Source organism: Pygocentrus nattereri, chromosome 16, assembly GCF_015220715.1.
Source record: "Pygocentrus nattereri isolate fPygNat1 chromosome 16, fPygNat1.pri, whole genome shotgun sequence".
NCBI classification, from domain to species: domain Eukaryota; kingdom Metazoa; phylum Chordata; class Actinopteri; order Characiformes; family Serrasalmidae; genus Pygocentrus; species Pygocentrus nattereri.
In genome coordinates this window covers 24152801-24178878 of record NC_051226.1, presented here as the reverse complement: position 1 = coordinate 24178878, position 26078 = coordinate 24152801, and the positions used below count along the sequence as shown (strand labels likewise).

At 37.6% G+C, this 26078-nt stretch overlaps 1 long non-coding RNA gene across 2 annotated transcripts in view; it reads left to right on the top strand.

Annotated features, from left to right (window-relative positions):
• The first annotated feature begins 8523 nt into the window (after window positions 1-8523).
• LOC108431242 overlaps window positions 8524-26078 on the top strand; it is a 28095-nt gene continuing 10540 nt past the window's right edge. For both annotated transcript variants that reach the window (XR_001858138.1, XR_001858137.1), the window contains exons 1-5: window positions 8524-8608; window positions 10438-10503; window positions 15361-15413; window positions 15944-16034; window positions 25942-26029. This is a non-coding gene — a long non-coding RNA (uncharacterized LOC108431242). The remainder of the gene's footprint in view (window positions 8609-10437; window positions 10504-15360; window positions 15414-15943; window positions 16035-25941; window positions 26030-26078) is intronic.

The following is a 26078-nucleotide window of genomic DNA, read 5'->3' as shown; positions in this document are numbered from 1 at the left end:
TTGTAAGAGTGTTTGGGGTTGGGGTGGGCTGTAATCAGACTAAATTACACCACTACCTCAAGTTTTGTTCGACTTGTGTTAAGATAAGATAAGATAGACTTTTATTATCCCACTGGGGGAAATTTGCATAATAAAAGTCTATCTTATCTTATAGCTATTGTAACTGAAAAGACTGAGGTTTGTTTTTAGGGCTGTTACATTTAGGCCCAAATAACAGTAGAGTAGACTAAGGTAGTCTAAGCTAAAGTTGGTTTGTTGTGGCATAGTGCGGCAGTCATTTAGCCAGTTTCAGCTTACTTAGCTTCTAAGCTAGTGTTAATACTGTAATTAATACTTTACTAAATTAATACTGTTAATACTTGCTGTGAATATTGTCCTTCCGGTGCTTGTTATGTCTGTATAAATAGGACAATAGGAAGGGAAAAAGGAAAAGTACGCTGGAACAGATGTTTACTAATGTAAAGATTTCCAGCCATTGAAGTCACTGAATTGTCTTCATTCTGATACTATTTTAGATATTTCATGACATAGTGGGGGTGGTTGGGGATGTTTGTGTAACGTTCCTGATGATAAAAAACACCATATGGTACTGTCTAACCCATAAGGTGAGGATGCTGACAGCATATTGGCCTATTCACACTTTGTTTGGGACTTTTGAAAGGATATCGGAAGAACAGATTGGAAGTGCTTTAGTCACCGGAGCCTAGACGATTAGTCAGCTCACACCACTCATTGCTCTAGCAGCTCAGTCTGAATGAACCCAATGGCTCAGATAGAGGAGAGAGAGAGAGGGAAAAAGGAAAGAATAGATCCTGTCACTTCCAGCAGGAGAGGGTGAGGGGGTGTGTGATGAATGTGAGCTCAGTTCAGAGCAGGAAGGCTGTCATGTTCAGGGCAGCCTTTGTGGTGGTGTGTCCACTGTCCTTGCACGTCTGCACATGAATGCTGGGCTGGTGTCTGGGGGAGGGGAGAGCGTTTGGCCCACTAAGTCTGAGGCTCTGTCCATCTCATGAAGAAAGAGGTCTGGGGTGAATTATTTAGTGTACTCTATCTTAGCAGCCGGTCGTTTTCCACACCTGCTCTGCCCACGAAGGTTAAGTGCAGGGCTCCGTTCAGTAGAGGCGAGTCTACTAACAGTGGAATGAAAAACAGAATGATGGCGTAGTGGCCGGAAAGACAAGGAGGGAAGTTCAGGATGAGTGTGCAATGACGCGCTTACTTAATCAGTTCCATGTAGTGACGTTTATTATTATGTGTCTTCCTTCAGGTGTCCTTATGATATGCGTAAACTAAGCTGTGATGAAGAGTAAGGATGTCACAACTGCACAAATGATCCCAGTTACTGTGGTTAAAGTGTACTTTATTGACCATGCATGTTCCTTTACTGGTCACTAAATACAGTAAGAACTGCTGAAGCTCATATTAATTTATATACATTTACTGCCAGTGTTTTTGCATTAGTCCTTGTCTTTTTATTTAAGGCCTCTTAGTTCATAGTTTTCCAGTGACGTGCTGAAAGTTTTGTGCATGGTTTGTTATTGTTCAGTCCATGTTCATTGTCTGGTCTTTTGAAAAACACAGTTCAACTAATTTAATCATAAAAATAATAATCAGATTATTTAATTAATAAGTCATTTAATTTGTAGTGTTAGCTGTAATCAGAAAAGACATACGCACATATGCGCCTGATAATCAGAAGTACAGCTGTGAATAAAATCTGTTATTTTAACACAGTTGCCAGTAGTAAGTAAACTGATATTTTATTATCGGTTTATAATATTTAAAAATGTATAAAATTTAAAATATATTATATGTTAAAATATTTTATTCATGCAGGAATCATGTACACACAAAGTCATCCCATTAGTTTTTTCAGTGTAGACAAAATAAGATTAACTAGCCATGGCTGTTGCCTACATTCCTATCTATCTTTGAACAAGAGCAGGTTTTTAGCATACACTGTAATTCATGAAAATCTAATATAAAATTGATCAAGTTCATAAAAAGAATAATAAAACTATGATGGCTTTTGAAAACAGCCCAACTCTATGATGCATGCACTGAACCTCCAATCATCTTGTAACCAATATCTTCTTCTTATGTTTTGCATCAGACAGCCACATCCATGCAGCCCTCACTTCCCGATGCTTCACACCATCCAGGAAAGCGGCGCCTGCTGCCAAGCGGGAAGAGCGTCAGTGGCTGAAAAAGCCACCGGGAGGAAGTTGGAAAGAACACGTTTGATGTCAGCGCCAGCGTATTTTTGGGCCCGGCAAGGAACAAAAGGGCCGGTATATTTAGCGGTGGTCAGGAAGCAGGCCGAGAGTAGGGCTGGGGGGTTCAGTGGAGACCTCGCCGACTTTCCCACACTACCCGGCCGGAAACAGCCCATGACAGCTGCTCCACCAAGAGGCCCCAGGTCGCCTGTTAGGGGAGCCATGGAGCTCAGAGGAAGGAAGAGGTTATACAGCCACCCCCTTGACCCCCCCCCATCAACATCCCAGCTTTCTCAGAGTGACCAGCTCTAGAACTTCCCCCATGATGCACCACTGCAGAGGAGAAGAGGTCTGTGGGAATGTTATGCACATTCTTTAGAAGACGAAGGCCAGGGCCTTAGTTCAGCAGAGTCCCATCGCAAGCTGTCACTAGGAGTGTAACGATATCATCAACTCACTGTTCATTTCATGATACAGGGTTCATGATATTTTGAACAAAATTTGAATAAATAAAAATAAAAACAGCTGAATCCATGTTGTTAATAAAAAAATTATCATATTTTTATAAACCATAATCAAGTTTTTTTGGCTTAAAACTGAGATCAAGATTCTCACTTATGATTCAGAGACGCACCCGGATTTGTGGAATGATATACACATTTATACATATTTGTACAGAATGAACATGAAAAGGGCAATTTGTTGGTCTATAAAGTGAAAAAAAAGTACGCACATTCACTTTAAATTTGATTTTAAATAGTAGAAAAAATAAAACAATAATTGAGGCATGTAAAAAGGTTTGGACACCCTAATAGATCAGTACTCAGTACATTTTAACAAAAATTTCCCCCAGTCTTCTTGCAGAGAGCTTCTGGTTCTGCAGTATTCTTGAAACGTTTTGCATGCACAGTGTGTTTAAGATCTTCTGACAGATTTTTAATGATTTTCAAGTAAAGGAACTGTGAGGGCCATTCCCAAACCTCTGAGCTGAGTTTTTCGAAGTAGTTCATAGTGGATTCTGAGATATGTTTTGGACTGCTGTCCTATTGTAGAAGCCAGCCTTTTTCCAATTTTAGTTTCTTGACTGTGTTAAATTAGTTGTGTTAAATTAGGTATTTATAGAATCCATTCTTTTATCTACCCATGAAATGTTTCCTGTGCTACTTGCTGCCATACAACCCCAAAGCATATTAGCTCCACCCCCAAGTTGGTGGTCTTTTCATCAAATGCTGATTCTTTTTTTCTCTAAACACTCCTTTGGTGATGTTACTTCACCAGTCCATAAACTTCATTTACGAAATGTTTCTGGCTTGCCTTGCTTTTCTGGACAGCATATGAACAGTTCTATGTGAGAGTTTTCTTGGTCTTCCAGCTCTTGCCTGGACTTTCTCCTTATTAATAACATTATGAACAGTGGAAATTGCTAACTGGAAGCACTTTGAAATCTCTTTCAAAGCCTTTCCATATTTTGTAGGCATTAGTTAGCTTCATTTTCAGACCGTCAGCCAACTAATTAGAGGAGCTTATGGTTGATAAGAGTTATCACAAGGTTTGTGCCAGAGAATTTATTCTGCTTTGGGAGTGTCATCAGCTGACAATTCCTAATGGCAATTCTTGATCTGCCTAACTAGTCCTCATGAGTCAGTTAAGGCCTAATGAGTTAATTCCTATTTCTGAGACTCTACAAAAGCCAAGGTGTCTATAGTTTTGCACATGCTGCAAAAATGTACAACCCCATTTCCAAACAAGTTGGGACACTGTACAGAATGTAAATAAAAATAGAATGAGATTATATGCAAATCATGTGAATCATATTTTAAAGGAAAATACTACAAAAAAAAACATCAAAAGCTGAAACTGAGAAATTTTATTGTTTTTTGAAAAATATATGACCATTTGGAATTTGATCCCAACAAACACGTTCCAAAAAAGTTGGGACGGGGGCATGTTTACTGCTGTGTTTCTTCACTTTTTCTTTTAACAACACAGTAAGTTTTTGGGAACTAAAGAGACCAACTGCTGTAGTTTTGAAAGTGAAATGTTTTCCCATTCTTGTTTGATAATAGGATTTCAGTGAATCAACAGTTCAGGGTCTCCTTTGTCATATTTTTAATTTCATAATGCGCCAAATGTTTTCAGTGCTGAGAGGTCTGGACTGCAGGCAGGTCAATTTAACACTCAGACTGTTTTAATACAGATCCATGCTGCTGTAATACATGCAGAATGTGCTTTGGCATTGTCTTATGCCTATGCCATGGACACAATGCCATGGACACAATGTTCATGATTTTCAAATGTTGAATTATCAGACACTATTCCACTTCTGCTCAGTCCATTTTAAATGTGGATGCAGTGATGAACTATGTTCATAGACAATGATTATCCAAGGTTTTTCTGAGCCCATGCACTGATTTCCACTGTTTTTAATGCAGTACCACCTGAGGATTACAGCCAGCAAATACTGGTCTTTGGCCTTGTCCCTTGCATATAGAGATTTCTCCAGATTCTCTGAATCTTATAATGATATTATATACTGTAGATGATGAAAAGCAAAAGTTCTTTGTTATTGTACACTGAGAAACGTTATGCTTGAATTGTTGCACTATTTGATTGTGCAGTCTTTCACAGAGTGGTGAACTCCTCCACATCTTTACTTCTGAAAGACTCTGCCTCTCTGGGATGCTCTTTTTCTGGAAATGGGGTGTTTGCATCTTTACATGTCAGCAATTAAGAAAATATTTAATTTGTCCACAGTGCCCAAGCATTTGCACACAACTGTATGTGTATATTAAAGTCTTATGTTAGATAAGATCCTAGGAATAGCAAAGTCTGCATACTACCTGTTCAGGAATTAAGTATAAAGTATAAAGTTATATACATAGATTGCTTTATAAAGGAAGTCAAATATAATTTAAACAAAATTGCAAATGAATATAAAAAAAATTCTGGTTGTAAACCAAATGTGGAGCTGCTGCAAAACTTCAAATGTCTGTGTTTGAGCTGGAACTGCCATAAGTATATAACTAACTAACTAATAATATCTCAAATCTCATAAGGCCGCTCATAGAAATGAACAGTACTGTAACTGTGGTTAGACCTCATCACATGTACGTTATTCACACTATGAGGTGATGTGGGACAGAACTGATGCTTTTCTTGAGTCAGATTGCTCTGAGAAAGTAATTGAGATCATCAGTTTTTAGGGATCAGCAATGTTGTGGAGAATATCAAAATATCAAAACTGCAATATTTCTCACCAATACTGTGTTACTGTGATTAAAGCGGCAGTTATTTTCTGTAATTCAAGATGCAGGCCTGGTTTATTAGCTTAGAAGACCACTGTCCATTTTTTACTTAAGGCATGAATGCTGCACATAGAATGCTGAAGGTAGACTTCCAGTTGTGTTTATGTGGTCATCTGCACAGGTTGCTTCTCATTGGTCTTACTCATCTACAGACTGCTCATAAGCTCAGACTTATAATGCTACATCTAAAATCAAGCCCAGGCATTAAACACTGACATTGAGCATGCTGTACTGAAAAAAAGCATTAAATGTACATAATACAAACATGTACACAGCTTACAATCTCTGTTGTGAGGGTTTAGTGACATCACATGTTGTTAATATCATGACCGTTTAATTCAGGCACTCCTTATCATTCCGCTTGGTGCATTTGTACGTATGTTGTTGAACCTGGGCTCGTGCTCCGGCTTAACATAATTTAGCAGCATGCTTGTTCCTGACACATTTCCTCTGCAATAGGAAACTCAGTATTGGGTTGCAGTTTCATTTATTTATTTCATTACGAGAGCCGAGGTTCAGTAAGATGATGATGGTTGCTGAAGCATTTCCTCTGTATTCTTCCTTTGATAATGATGACTATACCATTACATTTTTTGGAGACGTATCTGTTTTTTATATTTTCAGAGACAACCAGATTATTCTGGGAAAACAGTGAACTGAAGGAAGAAAGTAAATGACAGAGGAATGAACTTTAAATAAACTCTGGGAAGGATAAGAGGACAAAAGCGAAACACGAGAATGCAGAACAGACAGAATGTTGAAGTTTACTTGATTAAACGTGATTACTGAAAAGAAAGTGATCAAACTTACTTTCTCAATGAATTGACAGTAGCAGTTTGAAAGATGATAATGTGTGTTTCAGATCCTTCTACTGATCTCTTTCACAGTAAAAAACAGAGTCTTTTATACATATTTGCCATGGAGTGTTTCATGTGTTTTTCAGTAGCCTTTTAAATGGATTCATTGTTTATCTTTTTACAGTACAGCATTTTGGGTTTATGAATGGTTATGTATGGTTTGTAATTGTTAAGTCTATTTTTATTAGATTTTTTTTTAAATACATTTGTTCAACTGTCTGAATAATAGGTAGATTACTCAATTACCAGTATAATTTCATAGTGGCAGCCCTAAAAGTAGAAAGGCTATCCCTAATTGCACTTAAGACTCAGCTGTCACTTCACTGTAATGAATACTGGAAGTTATGAACAATAAACTAAGGTTGCACCGATAAGGATACCCAATACTGGCTTGCTTTAGCCTTTAGCTAAGCAGTCCACTAGCCTCATTGCATTGCGCCTCTGTCAGTTAGCAACATCAGAACAGTGCTGTGGTCCCTTGGCCTTGTTGCTGAAAAATCCACTGAAAACAGCTGCTAATGGCAGTGTGAATGACTGTAATAGCTACTGAACCCTAGAAGACGCAACAGGGTGTCTGCAAATGGGTCCTGAATGAATAGGGTTATTTATAACCATTTGTCAGGGACCTTCCTTTAATGTTGGAAAGCAGAAGGATGCAGTCCATTAAAAAATTAAAGAAAACTTATCAGTATCTTTCCAAATTCTACTGCAAATGGGTTTTGGGCGGGAGAGAGGTAGCATTATTGCTACTGAGTGCTGACTGGTTGGCATTACTGCTACTGAGTGCTGATTGGTTGGCGTTATTGCTACTGAGTGCTGACTGGTTGGCATTACTGCTACTGAGTGCTGATTGGTTGGTGTTATTGCTACTGAGTGCTGATTGGTTGGCATTACCACTACTGAGTGCTGATTGGTTGGCGATATTGCTATTGAGTGCTGATTGGTTGGTATTACTGTTACTGAGTGCTGATTGGTTGGTATTACTGCTACTGAGTGCTGATTGGTTGGTGTTATTGCTACTGAGTGCTGATTGGTTGGCATTACTGTTACTGAGTGCTGATTGGTTGGTATTACTGCTACTGAGTGCTGATTGGTTGGTGTTATTGCTACTGAGTGCTGATTGGTTGGCATTACCACTACTGAGTGCTGATTGGTTGGCGATATTGCTATTGAGTGCTGATTGGTTGGTATTACTGTTACTGAGTGCTGATTGGTTGGCGATATTACTATTGAGTGCTGATTGGTTGGTATTACTGTTACTGAATGCTGATTATGCTGTTATAAACTCCTATCAGAGCCGGATTATGAAGAGCCCGGCCACTTCCTATTCCCCCGTTATATAAAAAACAGCAAAGGGCGTCTTCGGAGCGAGTTTTCAATGAATGGGAGTAAATGGCGCTCAATGGCTAAAAATGAGAAGTGAAAATAGTTTCTAATCACTCATCCTGAACGTTTCTTTAATTTTAGAAAGTAGAAGGATGTATTTCACTAAAAACAAATAAGTCCTACCTACATATTTCCCCTTTTCTACAGCAAACGGGTTTTGTGCAGCAGAAGGCGGAAATTACTTCTAGAGAGTGATGATTGATTGGAGAGCGGAGCAGCTCATTGGCTGTTCCGCTCACTGACGTCATGAACGTATATAAGGCGCTTATTAAAACTTTTTAAAAGCTCTTAAAGATATAACAGCAGTGTTAAGATGTTTTATGCTCTTGATTGCATTCTTTTACATAAAAAATGTTTAAGCATTTATAAATTATAAATTTCGCTCAAACGCTCCATATCAACCCATTCATTTTGGACTCACTCGGTAGCGCCCTCTAGCGTTAGAGAAACCCAGAAGACATTGCAGAGTGGTAAATTTGACTCTCTACAAGTTCTGTGCTCCTATTTCTGAAATTAAAAAAGCGCTCAGAAATAAAACAGCAGAGGTGAATTTCTCACGCATTTTTACGTCTCTCATCAAAACGAGCTAACGATGAACCTGAACGCTCATAAAGTTTCCCATTACTTCAGCTTTACTGATAAATAAACAGCTAGCCAGCCGTTCACTGTCAGTCGGCTTGGCTTTAGATCAGTGGGGGCGGGGCAGGACGGGCTTCAGTAGCAACCGCGAACCAATGACAGACGACTGTGGAAGACAATTACCTGACTGCGGTGTGTGAAACTATCATTAGACAGACGATGAACGGCCCAGCTAGCGAGCAGGAAACTGAAGGAAAATAAAAAGGTAAATAACCGACTCGGTCAGTAAACTAAACATGGCCAATAACAAGACAGCTCTTAAAATGATAGGAGCAAGAACAGCGTTCGTGACCACACACAGCAGCACATTTTATACTGAGCGCGGTTCTGTTTGACAAGCTAAACAGTTTAGCTGAATGGCAAAGGACAGGCTGTTCTTACACAGTTACACATGTAGCCGTTAGGTTTGAAATCCATGCCTATCAACTGCAACCGGGCGATGAACTGGACCACTGGTTACCGATAACAGACGCTTTTAACAGGTTAAGCTATATTCTGTATTCTGCCCACACTTTTCAACATTTCAATGGAATACGACTTACTTAAGAAGGTGAAAATGCTCAAATGCTATATTTATTTGTCTCATTGTAAAGAGTATAATCTTCAGAATACAACAAAGTGACTGTGGCACAACTTTATAAACAACATTAAGGAGTCTGACCTCGCCTCCCGCAGGCACTCTTCCCATGACTCACTAGCCTGGGCTAGCAAGGAGGTTAAAACAATAAGACAACAATAGAGCAGACTGACCAGGTCAGGAGGGTGATAACAACAAATGATCAATACTAAACAAAAGCAGAACTTACCATCTCTCAGTCTTGTTGTCACTCCTCACCACTTACTGTGACAGAACGTTATTTTATGAATAAATTATATTTGAATATATCTTACTTAAAAAATAGTTTTTATTTTGAATGGACACGTCGTGTTGACATGGAAAGAGGTCAGATTTGAGCGTGACTGAAGATGCTGACATAGCTTTTTAGTAATATTTGAGATGGAGCTTGACTGGCAGGAAAATGAAAAATGTCTGCATTCCTAATGCTGTGGACCCAAGTGGTTCTCTGTATGATATGCATCTAGAACCAAAATTATTGAACATAAAAAGTAGCACTGCTGTGCAAACAGGGTTAATGTGCAACTTGGACACCCCAAAAAGCTAAGAAAAAACAAACAATAAAAAAAACATGGACCACCTTAGCCCCTCAACCCCATGCTTCCCACTCTCATGGCCACACCTCCTACTCAGGCCTAGCCCAGCTTGCTGAAACCTCAGTGTAAAAACTAGCAGCTTTGTGGAAAGCTAGCTACATATATTCTCATGGACTCATTCGTGGCATAACAGTAGACCCAGTATGTCAGAATTGTTAAATAAATGATCAAATGAACTCATAAAAAGCACAGCTGTATCCTCTAATGCTCCTTTACCAGCCCTGAATGACTCTGCCGTCATAAGAGTCCCTGTATAGTTGTATCATTTCAATGAAGTAACTTTATATACTTGAACAATTACTGAACGTTTTCATAGACACTTGTGTGATGATGGTAATCTGGCAAAAAAACTAGGCTTACCTTGTTTGGCTTTTAAGAAATTAATTGACCTGTGTTCAGTTTGTATGCATCATTTCTGAAATTACACTGAAAGAATACCCAAGACTCAAAATCCAGAGGTTTACAATGCACTGTCATATGCAGAGGTTTGGGTGTCCCTGGACAACAGACATGTCTTGTTGATTTTCTAAGTGAAGGTAAGTTAACACATCCACTACAGAGAGTGCATAAAATGTGCCCTGTGTAAAAGTTTTGACAAAAGTTATATTTTATGTTCTTTTCTTCAACATATTAAAATTTATTAATAAATACAAATAGCAAATAAATCTGTAAATTCTTTGTAGAGGCTGGGTTAACTTTTTTTCACTTACAAAATCAACAAAATGTCATTTGCAGAGGATGTTGAACTTTTCCATACGCCTGGACTGACAGGTTGGTATGAGCAGATGAATGAAGTTGCTTTGTCATTTTCCTCTTTTGCAGTGTTAGAGTGTAAGAGCAGATGTAATGACTCTACTATGCACTGGCTTTTGTCTCCATCATGTGGTGGTGAGTATCTGCCTGCGCACAGAGAACACAGCCACACACACAGTACGTTCATTACTTTGAGTCGCTGATGCTGTTTGCAAGCAACTGATGAATGAATAGAACATCTAGAAATGCTAATGCTGGCAGTAATTAATAAAAGTGAGTGGGCTCTACTTAGAGATATGCATAAAAATTATACTAATTATTGCTTGCAGTTTTGGGTGATATATTTACTTAACAACAACAGCTTAGCAGCCAAAGATAAAAGCCCATATTGGTATGGCCAAGAATGATAACCTTGCCTGTTGTGAAATCAAATCTAATGGATGTAACATTTATTTTGTTATTGTGAACTTTGGCTTATCGAAGTTATTTGGCAAGGCAGAATATGACACTCTATAAGAAGCGCGTTGTGCGCAGTGGAGTTAGCTATAAGTGAAATGTATCACTCACTGCATGGGTTGTATTATCAAGCCTGCTAAAAAAAAATAAAGCATAGTTACATAAATGACTACCTATGGGGTCTCCTCCCACATGGGTGACTGCGCAGTGGGGATGCCATTTAACCTTTTTAAACTTTCAGAAATTATTAGAAAGTTTTCAAATTTAATAAGGTATCATTTTTTAATTTTTCAGCGTTTTTCAGTTGTAATTTAGTTTTTCTCCCTGAGTTTCACTTATAATGTTTGTCTGGTTTTATGTATCAAAACTACACACTTACAAATGGTTCTTTAAGGGTTCTTTAATAAAACCAATAGTTGTATGTAGAACTAATTCATGCTTAAATGGTTCTTTTCCTGGTGAAATGTTTCTTCAGGCTGATAGAGAATGCGTTGGTTCTATATAGCTCCAAAAGGGTTCTTCTATTGTTGCAATGTCAAGCTTGTAACAGTAGAGCAGCCCTTTTTGGTGCTTTATGGGACCATTTTCAGAAAGGTTCTATATAGAAGCATATACCACATGTTCTTCAGCAATCTGATGAACTATTTTACAGTGCAAAGAATCATTTTGTTTGTTGACACCACCAATTTCCACTAGCTCTGGGTTGTTCTGCCTCGGCCCGGCGGGTTCGGTGTCTTTGAGTTTGTTTGTTAGAGCCATGAAATGTTTTGCACATCTGGTTCCTAGTGCTATAATGGAGAACAATTCTGACTCAGTAGATTTCTCTACAAAATTGCATTTTACACACGAACCACTCTGAATGATTTTACTCACATCTAAACCATTGAATGATTAAATAATTTTGCTAAATCGCTGGACTTCCCTTTTAACTTGCGATACAAATGATTAGGATTGTTGAAAATGTGTTATTTTAAGTCTATAATTTTAGTAACTCTTGAACTTCCATACTGACGTAGTGTGTCAATGTAAAAAAATATAATTTATAATAATGGGAAAAAAAAGGAATGAGAGAATTTGGTTTTCCTCTTTCCGTGATCTTCAGGAAATTTTGGATGATGCAATTTTTTGTTGAATGTGTAACTTGTGGAATATTCTAAATATTTAACTAAAGTGGACATTTTTCATAATGCATGGATAACACATGAAAAAAAGGACATTTCAGGCAGGAGAATCACACGTTAATGTAAAAGTAAAACAATTTGTGAAGTGTTCTAATGAAAACAAGTATTCTAATGATTGCATTTATATACAATAGGTATATAAATAGGTATATACAGTATAATTAACTTATAGTGGACTTGGGCAGTCAGCTGTTTTCTAAGTGCTGTAGAAATGTTATTGTATAACTATAATGTAGTTATTTATTTGAAACATGTGCATAGGTTGCTTGTTAGAGACACTTCACCCATGTCTAAAATATCATTTACCTTTACTTCACATACATATTTATAAAGGTAATATCAGTGGGACACAAATGGCACCCCAATCATGGAATCACCCACAAACACTCGACTTTCTTAATCTGAAATTCATGCGCAGTTCTCTTAAAACAGCATATTTATTTTGCTTACTCTGGCTTTGTTTGCACAGTGGATGGAACATCTACCATGCGAGGCTTAATGCCTCGGAGCAGTTTTATCCTTAGAGCAATATCCTACATCAAGCTTAAGTGCAAAGATGCAAAGACATCTCCTTCATTCACTAAAGGCCAGAGAAATGAATTATTTAACATTGCTCCACTTTTCTAAAGGCTCAGCAACACAAGTGTTCTTGTGGTGTGCCGTTAGCAATTTTACACGCGTGTCGAGACCTAAAGATGGCAGTGTTGCCATGTTATGTGAAAAAGTCAGCAGGGTTGCAGAGTGACAGAGCACTGTATTGTAGTGTTCAGTGACCTGTCTTGACAGAGTGAGCGCCCTATTTTATAATATTATTTATTTTATTTAATCCATTAGATTAAACAATACTGTGCAAATGTCAGAGACCACCATTCATTTATTTCATTTTTAGTCAAAACGGCCATTAAATACAAGTTATTAATTTTTAAGCATCAGAAAAAAAACAAATATATATGAGCAAAGGCAAATTACACAGAAATCTCAACAACTAAATATAATATAATTTTATCATTATTTACTGTGTCCTCCCTTTGCTTTTATCACGGCTTTGATTCTTTTAAGGAGACCTGCTTTCAGATTTTCAAAGAAATATGTAGAAATATTTTTCTACGCTTTTGAAGTTCAATCTTAGAAGTTGGTTGCATTTTCTGCTTCTCACAGTCCAAATAATCCCAAACACATTCAGGGAAGTTGAGGTCTGGACTGGACTGGACTGGGGTGGTCCGTCCGCTGTTCTGAGAACACCAGCAGCTTCTTTGTTTGATTTGCACATTTTCTTCTTTTTACTTTTTTTATGTCCTGTTTTCAGTAACAGCTACACATCCTTTCAGACTGTGGATTATCCTCTCACAGCGGAAGGATGGACAGAAACACCTGTGGATTTTTTCAGATTTGAAGTAAGAGTGGAGCTTGATTTTCTCCTCTCTATCAAAGATGAAAGACTGTTTATCTGATGGTGACAGTTCTGGTGGTCTACCAGGTCTTGCTCAGTGGCCCCATTTCCTCTATAATTTTTAATAATTTTATAAAAATCCTTTTTTCAAAACTCTCATTTAAAAATGATTTTCCTCTGACGTACCCTTCCTCATACAAGTGGATTATCAAATATCTAATCTCCTCAGAAATATCCTACTGAATAATGAATAACTTGTACTTAATGGTTGTTTTGACAGGAAACTAAATTCATGAAGGGCGCGCTCTGACTTTTGCACAGCACTGTGGCTATTTCTCTTTATTAAGAGATCAAATGCCAATTTTATGCCTTTCGCTCTTCGGCTCTGTGTCTTTGAGTCTGTGTACTGTAATGTGTTTCTGATGTGATAGTAAATATGTATGTACTGTACTAATATGGTAAGTAGAAATGAAACAGATTTGCCATAAGTGTATGTAGGGGTGGGCAATATGAGTGTATTATGAAAATGCTGTGATGTTATGTTTTTGTCATATGATCTGTCCTTATGTCTTTCCGCTGTGGCGACCCCTAAAGGGAGCAGCCGAAAGAAGAAGAAGATATGATCTGTCTTTAAATGTGTAGCTGGACTATCTGATACATTATTGCTTCATACAGTTTGCCCTAGTTATTGTGCAAAATGGTTCAGTTTAGTCACTTGTTATTAAAGGACCCATGTTCTATATTTTCCCTATTTTTATTGTCATTTTTCTGAAATAAAATGCAACATTTTGTGGTTTTCTGTAACAAAAATTTTCAGAATTCAGCTCATTTTTACACGACCTTTTCCCAACCTCTCTTTATCCTATGAAACAGACTGATTTCATTAATATGCCTTCAAAGCGCCTGTCATGTAAAACTGAGTTGTCTTTGCGTTTGTGGAATAAAAGAGTTTGACGTGGCAAATTAACACTGATGTACACCATTAAAATACACCATTCATTCCTCTAATCCATGTGGTTCATGTATGAAAACTAAGCTGTCAATCAATTGTTTCTGTGATGTCATGAAAACCAACACATTTACATATTCAGCACGTTTACATTGCTATTCAACCTACAGCAGTTTAGCCCCGCACATTCGCACAGGCTGCTTTGTGAAGGCGAAATACAGGGCAGCCAGTCAGAAGGGAGCTCTTTTATATATATATCAGTCTTAAAGGCACAGAAACAAAAACAGTCTGTTAAAAGAAAAATAAAATTCAAGAAAAATATAGGATATGGGAACTTTAAGGCTTGTGTTTATGAAAATGACTTCTGCTCTGAGTTCAGGCTGAAACACTTTAACTGAATGGGTGGAGCTAAACTGCTGCAGGCTGAATAGGCAGATATTAGTAAATGTTTTCATGATATCACAAAATCAGGGAATTCAAAACAGGCCATTTTTGCAGCTTAGTTTTCTTGTAAGGTCTGAATGGACTGAAGAGTAAACTGTACATTTTGAAACTTTGCTTTGAAGCAGTGTTTACATGTTTATACCCTAAATCAAGATCTTTTTTTTTTCAGAAAAGTGAAGATGCTTTCCATGATATGGGCCCTTTAACTGATTAACTTCAGGACTTTAAAATATACATTATTTTATAAAAATGATTATATTTAAATATAAGTACATAAATTGTTCAGTTGTTACTGTAAAACTAACATTTAAGTTCTGTAGTTATGAGCGTGAATGACTAAAGTGTGCGTCCAGATACAGGCTCAGATTTTCTTAACTGTGCTGAAAGTCATAGTGATTGCTGTAAAGGGCAGTATTTTAAAGGTGTGCTGACCCTCAAAAGATACTGTGTGTTACAAGAGCCACTGACTGATCAATAAAGAGCGCTCTGGGAGGCTGGCTGTCACTCACAGAGTGTACGACATCCTCAAGGGTGAAGGACAGGTTGTGATATCTTTACTGTGTGTGTTCTAGGTTCTGATAAAGGCTCTCCCTGCACAGGAGAAGGAAAGTGTGGAGTAAATTAGGTAAGCATTATTAAGCACATAATGACAGAAAATTATGGTAACCTTTCGCAGAGTTTTAAAGTTCTTTCACCACCAACACTTTGGTGTTTTCGTTTCGAATTAACATGGTTTCCTACACAAAGTGTAGTGCCTAATGTTCCATTAAAATCAATGTGAATCGGAAATCATATGCATTTTTCTTGTTTAACATGACATATTTTTGAATGAAACATGAAACTCTGGTGGGAAATAAGTACAAAGTACAAAGAATTGCTTTAGTTTTGCTTTATTTTCTCCCTCTGGCTTGGTAAAGTGATTTGAAAACCATTTTAACCAGGTACAACCCATGACATGGGTGGGTGGTTGAGGGGGGTAGCCTATATTTACCAACATTCAATTGCAAACAGAAACAGCAAAAATTATGCAATTTAACCCATCTTACTCTTCAACAAAAAGGCTAATATTGGATAAATCTGTGAGTATCAGAGTCATTTAGGCCTTTTTCTATTGCCTTATAGGATGCCTCTCTCTCTTTTGTATCTTTTATCTAGATGGACAGATTGTTTCATTACTTTAAACTCCTGAATGAAAGAAATTTGAAGGGGAAGGCAGATCAAAACAGCGCCCAAGCAGCGTGCTTAAGTAAGTATGCTTTAATTAGTGCACTAACGCTCTCTTGTCCAATTATAAGTAGTTTTGTTACAAGGTGCAACTTCTGAAATATTTGCCTTTGCAGTTTTCTGTTTTTCTTTTTCAGCAAAAATGAGAAACTTCATTTAAATTTGATAAAAAGAAGTGGGAAATAGTATAATATGCCCTAGAAAAATAATAACCTTTTTGTCTGGATTTACTTCCATTGAATGTCTTTGTACTTTCTGGGTAAATAAGTTTTGAACATGGCTTAATCTTCACTTCAAATTGGAAAACTCTATGAGGCTGAATTAGCTATTATAAAGGGTGTGAATGTACATATTTGTCATACTTACTACTATTAGCTTGTAGAATCTTCTAGACCAAGAATTAAACAAAGTACGAATGTTTACTTTCATCTATTTTTAAAATATTTTATGAATTACTTTACAAAGTCTGGTGGATTCTTCACACATCTGGTTTACAGACATGAGTAGTTGCAGATTTTTAAATTCTTAACATGGAAAAAATGTTGGAAATTGCTGTGTTGGTATGCTTATGCTGTCAATGCTACAATTCAACCAGATTATCTTTACCAAAACCAAAAGTTACTGATAATGATTTTTGTGTGAATAATGGGAAGAAAGGGGAAGAATGCAGGGTACATCATTTTTTATAACAGTAGAAGCTCAAAAAATTTGAATTGTTGAATCAGTCTGTATGTTGAAAGGCTCAACTAAGTAAGGAGCAAGTAAATAAGGAGCACGAGATAAATACAGTAAGCAAGCACAGACCTTAATTATGGATGATGACCACAAGTTATACTGGGCTGCCACTGAGAAAGGTTTGGAAATGGTTAAACCAAATGTAAAATTACTGTTTGTATGAATGTTATTTGTATTAATTCTAATGCTGTTGTTTTATTCTGAACAAATAAATGCTTACTTACCAGAGATCATTATCTCAGGTGCCTTAAACCTTTGCATAGTACTCCCTTAAATTGTACATTAAAGGTTGAACCGTTTGCTTGTTGACATCGTTCTTCAGATTGATGGTGAAAATGTTGAATGTAGTTCTGTATACAACCTTTCTGAAAATGGTTCTTTACAACACCAAAAAGAATTATCCTGTTGTTACAAGCTCAACATAGAAGAACCATTTTAGGTGCTATATAGAACCCTTCATGCAAAGGGTTCTTTGAGTGTGCATGGTTCTATATAGATAATTTTTGTTTCTTTTCTAATGAACCATTGAAGAACCATCTTTTTAAAGAGTATTTTTTAAGGAAAAAAGCAACAATGTAAAAAATTGAACTGACAGTTCAAAAGTTTCGTGGTACTTTGATTGCATGGATGTGATTTTGTCGACTACACTGCACTCCTGCCTTACAGTCTGACATCATTCCATTTAATTCTGCCATTTTCGTATATCACACTAAACTGAATTTGAGTAAAGCAAATTTGAATGATTGCTCACAGATTTAACTTTTCAAAGAAATTGTCTAATACAAATTTTCATTAGCACTTTCACTCCAGCTACTTGCCATTTTTCAAACATTAACAGTTCCTAAGTTGTATCTAGAGTAGTGGAAAAATTATTATGTATTAGTAAGGGCTGGTTCAAATGATTAACCTCTTAAAATTCCAAGCTTGTTGCATGCTAAGACTTCTGCAACTACACGGACTTCAGTACAAACTTGCAGAGCTATTCTTCGGTTATATAAGTGTGTAATAAAAGTTTGGACCCTCCAGTGGGGTTTAAAGGATTAACTCACCACAAAAAACTGATGGCTAGTTCTGCAGCCTAAACAGTAACAAGGCAGAACGTTAGCACTTTAGTTTTTAGAAACATACCACTAATGGAACGGCACCCAGGCAAATACACAACCCAAAAAACATGCTTTTGTACAAATACACGACTGTTGGTCTTCTTTTGAGCCTATCCGGTGTCCCCATAGTGTACAGCTGTGGTTGGATTTTTATGATGAGCAGTGATGCCTCCACACTACCCTGAATCTTTGGTTGAACCTTCAGCAAAAACTTTTGGTGAAAAGTCAGCATAACCTAACTATTGTCTCATTTTAAGCACCCTGAGTTGGGGCTCGATTATGGCCCTCAACAGGGTGTACATTCTTCATAACACTATAAATATGTCTCAGACTGGGATCTGAAAGTGCTTTTATTGACTGTTTACAGGCAAAATGCGAGAAAAAAACCTTGGAGATCGAGTGTGAATGAGGGGAACGTAATAAAGAGGTGTCTGAAAGGCAAAATCTGAGGGATTTATTTATTTTCCAATGAAGGAAGAGGCTTGTGAGAAATTGTTTGGGGAGTTAAAGCGTTGAGGTACTGAGGGAGTTCAAGGCCAATAAATTTAGAGCACACAAAAGTCCAGGAGTTAAAAAGGGGAGTCTCTTTTTATTATTCTTAATCTTCAAAATGAGTTAGATTTTTTTTTTTTTTGCGGGAGAGGGAGGGGTGCCTCGAAAAAGAGTTGATTTTTTCCCCTTTTTTCTTTTCTTTTCCCCCTTATTTTTCAACAGATGTAGAAATGATTGAAATCCCAGCAGGCCTCATTATCTGAATCCTCCTGACACCCGGGGAGGGCTTAAGGTCTTAAAGTAACGATTCAAACATGATTTGTATTAAAGCCAACAATCTCCCGCACTGGAACATCAAATTACTGAAAACCCACGCTAAAAAAAGGAAGGGGGGGTCGGCAGTTACAGAAATGTAATTGTTTCTGACTCCATGAATCTCAGCTAAGATCTTAAGCAGAGATGCCCAGAAAGGGAAACTATTGTTATGATTGTTATGATGTGTTTGATTTTTTTGTTCTTCTTTCTTTCCATGTTTTGCATTCACCCTGGAAGTCACCCTTGCTTGGAAAGTTTCAACATGTAGTGAGGAAGGCAAAAAGAAAAAAAACAAGATCCATGGACGACGCCGGTCTCTAACAAGCCTTTGGAACAAGGGAAGGCAGGAAAGGGGAAGGGCTTCAGTAGCAGTGCCTGTTTACGGCTTGATCAGAATGCATACGCTGCCTCGCTAATGACTTAAAGCAGGGCTCATGGGAACCTTCCCCTCTACTGTACGTGTTAATTAGTGCTTTGTTTGCTCTGTTTATTAATGGCTTGGCTTTAACCTTACAAATCCATCTTCGCAAAGTGTGTGCCCGTGCCAGTTCTGCCAAGTCCCACTACTTTCCTCTTCCCTTTGCCGGTGATCGACGTACCACACATGCAGCCGAGTGCTACGCCAAGCGCTAAGTGGACATGACACGCGGCTTCCGCCGCCGTCCTTGCCTCTGGAGCACCGTTTGATCATAGCTTTGTCATGCTGCTTGATAGAAGGCCGGGAGATGGGGGGACGAGGAAAAGAGAGATGAACCAGAGGTGCTTTTTGATACCCACTGTAGCCAAGCCCTGGGCCCAAGGAGGAGATACAAAGGATTCCCCAGCAAATTGACATAATCTGCAGTGAGTGAGGCTTTCAACAACAGACGCATGCTCAAAGAGGGGAGCTCGGTGACCCTCATTGAGCTCAATTGAATAGAATCCCACCTTGGGAGTGCCAGCAGCCCCCCATAATCTCCTGCTGCTGCATAACCTAGCAGGCATGTGGAATCCTTTGATTCCTGATTCAATATTCCTAGCATTCCGAAAGCCTCTTCCCAGTTCGACCCAGCGGCATAGGCAGCATGCCAGGCCTCACGACGCTCCTCCCCTCTTCTTTCCTCTCCTCTCCTCTTTCTCAAGTCTTCCCTTCTCTGTTTGTTGCATTCAATAAAGTTCTTTGAAGAGGGAGAAAAGGAGGGGGGGGAGAAAGGATCGATGCCTCCCTCTGAAAGATGCAGGCTCGAATAGGGCCCTGGCTGCATTGTGAGTGCGCCCCCTCGCCGATCGATACCATAGCTCGAAGTGTGCAGGGGGGAGGTGAGGGGGAGGGGGAGTGTAAGAAATCCCCTGCCGATTGAAGCGCAGCTAAATAAAACACCAGAGGAAAAGCAGGGATGTTGAGAGGAAGGCTGGTTGACAGGCCGACAGATTGATAGATAATCTCAATTCAGATTTGGATCATGAAGTAGAAAGAGGTGTGGGTTTACATAAAGTCTGTGCAGGAGAGGCTGCACCAGTGCGTTCTTCTCTTGTATGTGCAAAGGCACCGGAGACTTGTGTGAAGCGTACGCTGACACGTTTCCAGTTTTCTGGTTATAGTCGGATCAAGCTCGATTTAGCTCAAAACCAAGTGTGTGAAATGTACTTAAAGGCCCCATATCATAGAATTTTCCTCGTTTTTTAAATAAAAGGCTTTGATGTAGTTAATATAGTAGTAATATAGTAGTTAAAATAGTAATACTGTGGACGTTTCCAAATTTACTATTAGTCCATGAAGTCATTTGTGGACACTGAGCTGCACAAACAGCCCAATTTTAGTGCATTGCTTCTGTGATGACAACACACTAATATATAAATGTTGTACTGAATTGGTTTAAAGTGAGGGTTCAAAACTCATTTTTGAATTTAAACTGATTTGGGGTTTAGAATAAAATCCTATACCTTAATTTTAACATGTGCAGCTTATTTTATTCAAACAAATGATTGAACATTCCGTTTTGTCACTATCAAAACAGTCATAAAGCTACTGTTTCAGTAGTAATAATTTTAGTTCATTTTGAGCAGAAGTGCCAGCCAGTACGTGACTAACAGACACTGCTTTGAACAGCCGTGTACACATAAAATCATAATTAAAAAAAAAATTGCACTCTATAAAGTATTGACAATCATACATTTAAATCTCACACAGAAGGCCAACATACGTAGGATTTTAAGAAAGATTTTCTACTGAAGTCCACAGGGGGGTCCAAAGTTTCCAGAATTTGTCCGTTTGCTGACGTAGATCATAGGTCAATTTTTCCAGGGGAAGAAGAGTTGCAGCTTGGGTGGAGAGGGGCTGGCCCATTTTTTTGCCAGGACTGAAAACATTAGAAACAAAACTTTGCCATCAGTATCAAAATGTGTTCTCGTTCCCAAAAGATACAGGGCAGGTGATTTCTGAAATCCTGTTTAAAAGATATTTTCTACCATGCTGTGTACTCTGTCCCAGAAAATGCCATTTTTTTTACACTGCCAAAAGGCATGAAAAAAGTTCCTTTTTCAGTTTTACATTTAAAGCACAAATTAGATCTGTCTGGAAACATCTTCTGTAGGCGAACAGGTGTAAAGTATATCCTATTCATGAATTTAAAGTTAAGCTTGTGAACACCAGATGAGGAACATTTGGGGAAACAGATTTTTACAAATATTGCACCAGTCCTCTTCAGAGATAATTGGGTCTAAGTCCCTTTCCTAAATTTCTCTCAGTGTGTCTGACGATGGTTTAACACTGTTTAGCAAAATGCCATGAATTGGTGAAGTCAACCCCTCTAGCCTGGTCCTTCTTAACTAACAACATTTGAAGGTCGGTTAATTCCTTTCTGAATCTCCCATCCTTAATGTTTGAGGTGATCAGGTGACAAACGTGAAGATATTTGAAAAAATCTGACAGAAATGATAATATTTTTAATGAAATACTAAAAAATGTACTTAATTGCAGAAAATATGTTTGTGTTTCTGTAGTGACAATTCTTAATGTTACACATTGATTGTCAAGCTTTGGGATATGCATTTTCTCCAAAACAAAGGGGTTTAACTGCTCAACATGTGGCCATGAGGGACAGGGATACAGTCTCACTTCCTGCTCTAAAATAAGGCTCCGCCCATGGACTAAAACTCTGTGGGACAGCATTTTTTGGATAAAGTTTTTTTGTATTTAAAAATCATGAAACTTATGATAAATCTAAATCTTTCAATTTCACTTATGATTAAAATGACATTGCAAAAACATACAAGGTTTTTTTATATATTAAGTTAAAATTTAGAAGTTTTATGTATATCATTATATTTATCTCTTTTAATGCATTGTGCTTAAATCATGATCTTGTGCATAAATCAAGATCATAATATAATCATTTTAAACATCTTAGGTTTGCCTGAGTAGATAAATCATCAAATTCTGTGCTGGAATCTGTTCCCCACCTCTTCCAGTTTCAGTTCATCAGGTAATTACCAGGTTGTTGTGCTAGAGCAAGAAAATCACCAAACTGCTGGACTCTGGCCCTCAGTCCCCATCCTGATCTAAGATCTAAATGCTGAATTGTTTTTTCCTCCCAGCAGTTTAGTCCTGCCTATACATGTTGAAGGTAGCGAGTGTTTCAGCTCAGACTGGTTTTTGGAATGAGGCACAATACAGGAGAGCTAATCAGAACAGAGCTCATTTACATATATCAGTTTACATATAAAGGCGCGGTAATCAAAACAGCTTGTTTAATTTTAAGGGATAAAGAGAGGTCATGTAAAAAAGAGTTAGGACTGTTTTTTGGTACTAAACTCACAAGAAAAATGTAAGATACAGATCCTTTAGTGATGGAAATACAGCAGCCTGGTGTCAGACAGCAAGATACAGCAAAGCATAGCAACGAAGACGAGGGGACAGTAATACTTGAAGAAAGGTGGCCGCCGGGCTGGCGGATCATGACTTCATCCGCTGTTAATGAGGCCGAGATTTCCATTTTTCTTTAAATCAATAACCAGAATACAAAAGCTTTAGGACAGGATCAGTATGGCTTGACTTTCATGAGGACAGACCAAAGCTGCTCAACATTATCTTAGATAAGAGGAGCAGAGCAGACCCAGGGGAATTGTACTGCATTTGTGCCTAGAATCATGTTTTTCTATCATAGTGGTGGTATCTAGGAGCGATGTAATGTGGTACAGATTAACACATTACAGTAATATAATTACTTTTTCTCACAATAAACAGTTTAAATTCTAGTAGTCATGTTACAGCTACTGAGAATTATGCATCTGGGAGAACTAATTAATTGTGCATAGTGCTTTTAAAACATACATTTCCTATATATGTTTTATCCATGCTGGTCCTTGTGCATAATTTGTGCATGACTGTGCTACCTGCACCAGCTGACTGCTTTATACATTATTGATAAAGATTTAATTTTGAGGCAGCTGTTTTTTAAACTGTTTCTACTGGCTAGTTTCTAGGTTTTCAAACAGCATGAGCCATTCTTAATTTTAATCAAGCACAACTGGCATTGCTGGTAGTGTTCAGAGCAAAGACAGGGGTTGTGATGTACCTTTTCTGTGACAGTTATCATGATTGGCTAATACTTTTCAAATAAAATACAAAAAATGGCTACTGGGTTTCAGCGAAAAAAACTAAATAGGACTAGAAATCAAAACCCAAACAAATTGGAGAAAATAAACATACTGAAATTGCTACAGTGTGTAGCCTGCAGTATGTGCCACTAAGTTTATTGCCCTCGACAACAGAGAATGACTGGTCATTCTTGACAATAAGTTTGAATTATTGACACTATTTTAGTTATACTTTTTATATTCTTTTGACACTATTGGTTATACATTTTAGATTTTTTTCATAAAACCAGTGGCTGCAGATGGCGTTAGCTTAATGGCAGTGATTTTTGTTTCTGCTAATGTTGTTTTGCTGTATTCTTCTAAAATTGTTTACTGTTAGTAGTTATTATTTACTTCTGTGTGACTCAGAAACAATGGCATAACTAAGGGAAAGGCAGAATGGGCAATTGCTCTGTGGCTCACAGCGGAGGGGGCCTTGAGCCACAGGGGGGATATTCCGTCCATTAGTCTGACCTGTCTGTTGCGTGAAAGGTGAAATAGAGCTGAGCGCAGCCACAACTGTTAATATGTGAAAAACCCTTACCAGTCTTCTGCCCCCTCATCTCACACACAGACCATATCAAATACACAGTATACATTGTGTAGTAAACTGTGTTAAATCAGAGATGTGCTGTAGAACTAACTGGCAAGCTAGTTTAACTGGTTAACTAACTTATAGCTTAGAATCACAGTTCATGTGCACAACTTTGCAAAATGGATAAGAGGAGGAGAGAAGGTGGAGTGAGACTGAACAAGCCAAGGCAGGTTTTTATATAGCACACTTCATATGCAAAGGCAATTTACTGTGCCTTATATAAATAATAGCAAAAAGAGCATGAAGAGGAAAAATAAATTCAAAGTGCCAAAGACCGAAAAACAGTAAAAGTAAAAAGTCAAATAGGCAGTGTTACTCCAGCACTCTAAGTAAGGAAGACCACCACATGTAAGGTATCAATCAATCCATGAGATAACTGTGCTAGCATTTAACCTCCAGAAGAGTGGACTGAAAGTAGAATAACAGTTATACTCGAGTTAAGATCACAGAGTTACTGCCTTTCACTGGATGAATAAAAACAATACACAAAACCTCTCAAAAATTGAAAGTTTAAAATAATAGAAAATGTACCTGTTAGGTCAAGATGGGTTTGTAGAAACAGTAGTTTTTTTGGTATATTGCTGTTGTCGGAGGAACACCTTGTATCTTCAAAATGAGAACTTTACAGGAGAAAGAAAATAAAACCTACTTTACTTTTAATGTACTGTAAGTCAATGGAGCCAGAATTGTTTCCAAGTTATTTTGGGTCATTTCTTTTAGTCCATTCATCATAAAATGTATATACAATGTAGAAGCCATTTTTATATATATAAAGGACAACAGGCATTTTGAAATTATGTCCAAAACTGAAAAATACAGGTTTTTTCCTACAACAGCGATATGCAATATTTCCCCTACCTTTAAAAATATTTGCTACCTAGCATAAGCTTTAGATATGTTGTTTGTTTCTAATATTAACATTCTAATAAATACATTTTAAGTTGTGTTAGTTGTAGCTAATGTTGGTTCTACGCTGTCTGGTTCTAGTCATCTTGCATCACAAGAGGCCTTAAACAAAGGTTTTCTGAGAACAGATATTGTTTGTTTTTTATTGAAACATGACATTTCCCTGAAAGGGAGGTAACAAAAGACGCGAAGCACATCGTAGTGTTTCCTCTTTGTCGTTTCATTTTTAATGAGAATAATAGTGAGAGAGCTGCCCTTGGATGTCTGCAGACATAAGCAATCCACTAACTAATAAGGAGAGTAGCAATCTTGAAGCCCTAATGACCAAAAGCATATGGATCATACAGGCATGCTGTGCCTTTGGGAACTCATAATTTTAAACAAAATTACTTACGATTTTTATTTCCTTTGAATATTCTTCATAGTTAGAAGACTGGAGACGACCCAGAAAACATCTGTGTCAAGCTAAACACTTTATTTTGCAGTGTCAAGCCAACATTAAATTGTGCTAACCCTGTCATGGACAAACACATCTTAAATAAATTATGTTTCTGAAGTATTGTAGAAACTATACAGTCACTGAGAGAGTGATATTTGGTCCCCTTTATGGCAGCAATTTTATGGCTCCTCAAAATCTTTTAGAATTAAGGGTTGTGAAGAATTACTCATTTATCTGAATAAAACAGGACATGACAGCCTGGACCAGCATATGAAAGGGAGGACACAAACATTTCATATTTACAAAACAGCAGTAATTTCAGCAGTTACATTAATAAATGCCAAAGCTTTTCTTTGACAGTGGAGAGTGGCTTTGTGTGTGTGAGCGAGTGACTGAATGGGTCTGTGTTTTGATTGTAATTACTGTTGCAGTGTGGTGAGCACATAGTGGACCTACAATTGCAGACATATAGAGTTTACGATGAGCATGTTTTGTTTCAAAGATGTTTTTGGTATTCTGAAATGTAATAGTTTGTTGTGACATGGTATAAAACGTACAAAAGTGAAGGTTAACACTCCTATATATTCATAATAATATGTTCATTCAGAGTAAAACTTGAAAAAAACATTTTCACAATGTTTATATGAAAATTTAAAAGACTATGCTTGAAACACCAAGTGCACATTATCTTGATATTGACTTAGATCTAACTTGTGCTTTTGTGTAGGTTTGATCGCCTACACCAGGGGGTCCAGTTCTAGTCCTGAAGATCTGTCAGATTCAGCTCCAACTCAAATCTAACACACCTGGTCCAGGTAATGAAGATTGTTTTGCTTTTTTATCTGAAATCTTTGGGGTAGTAAA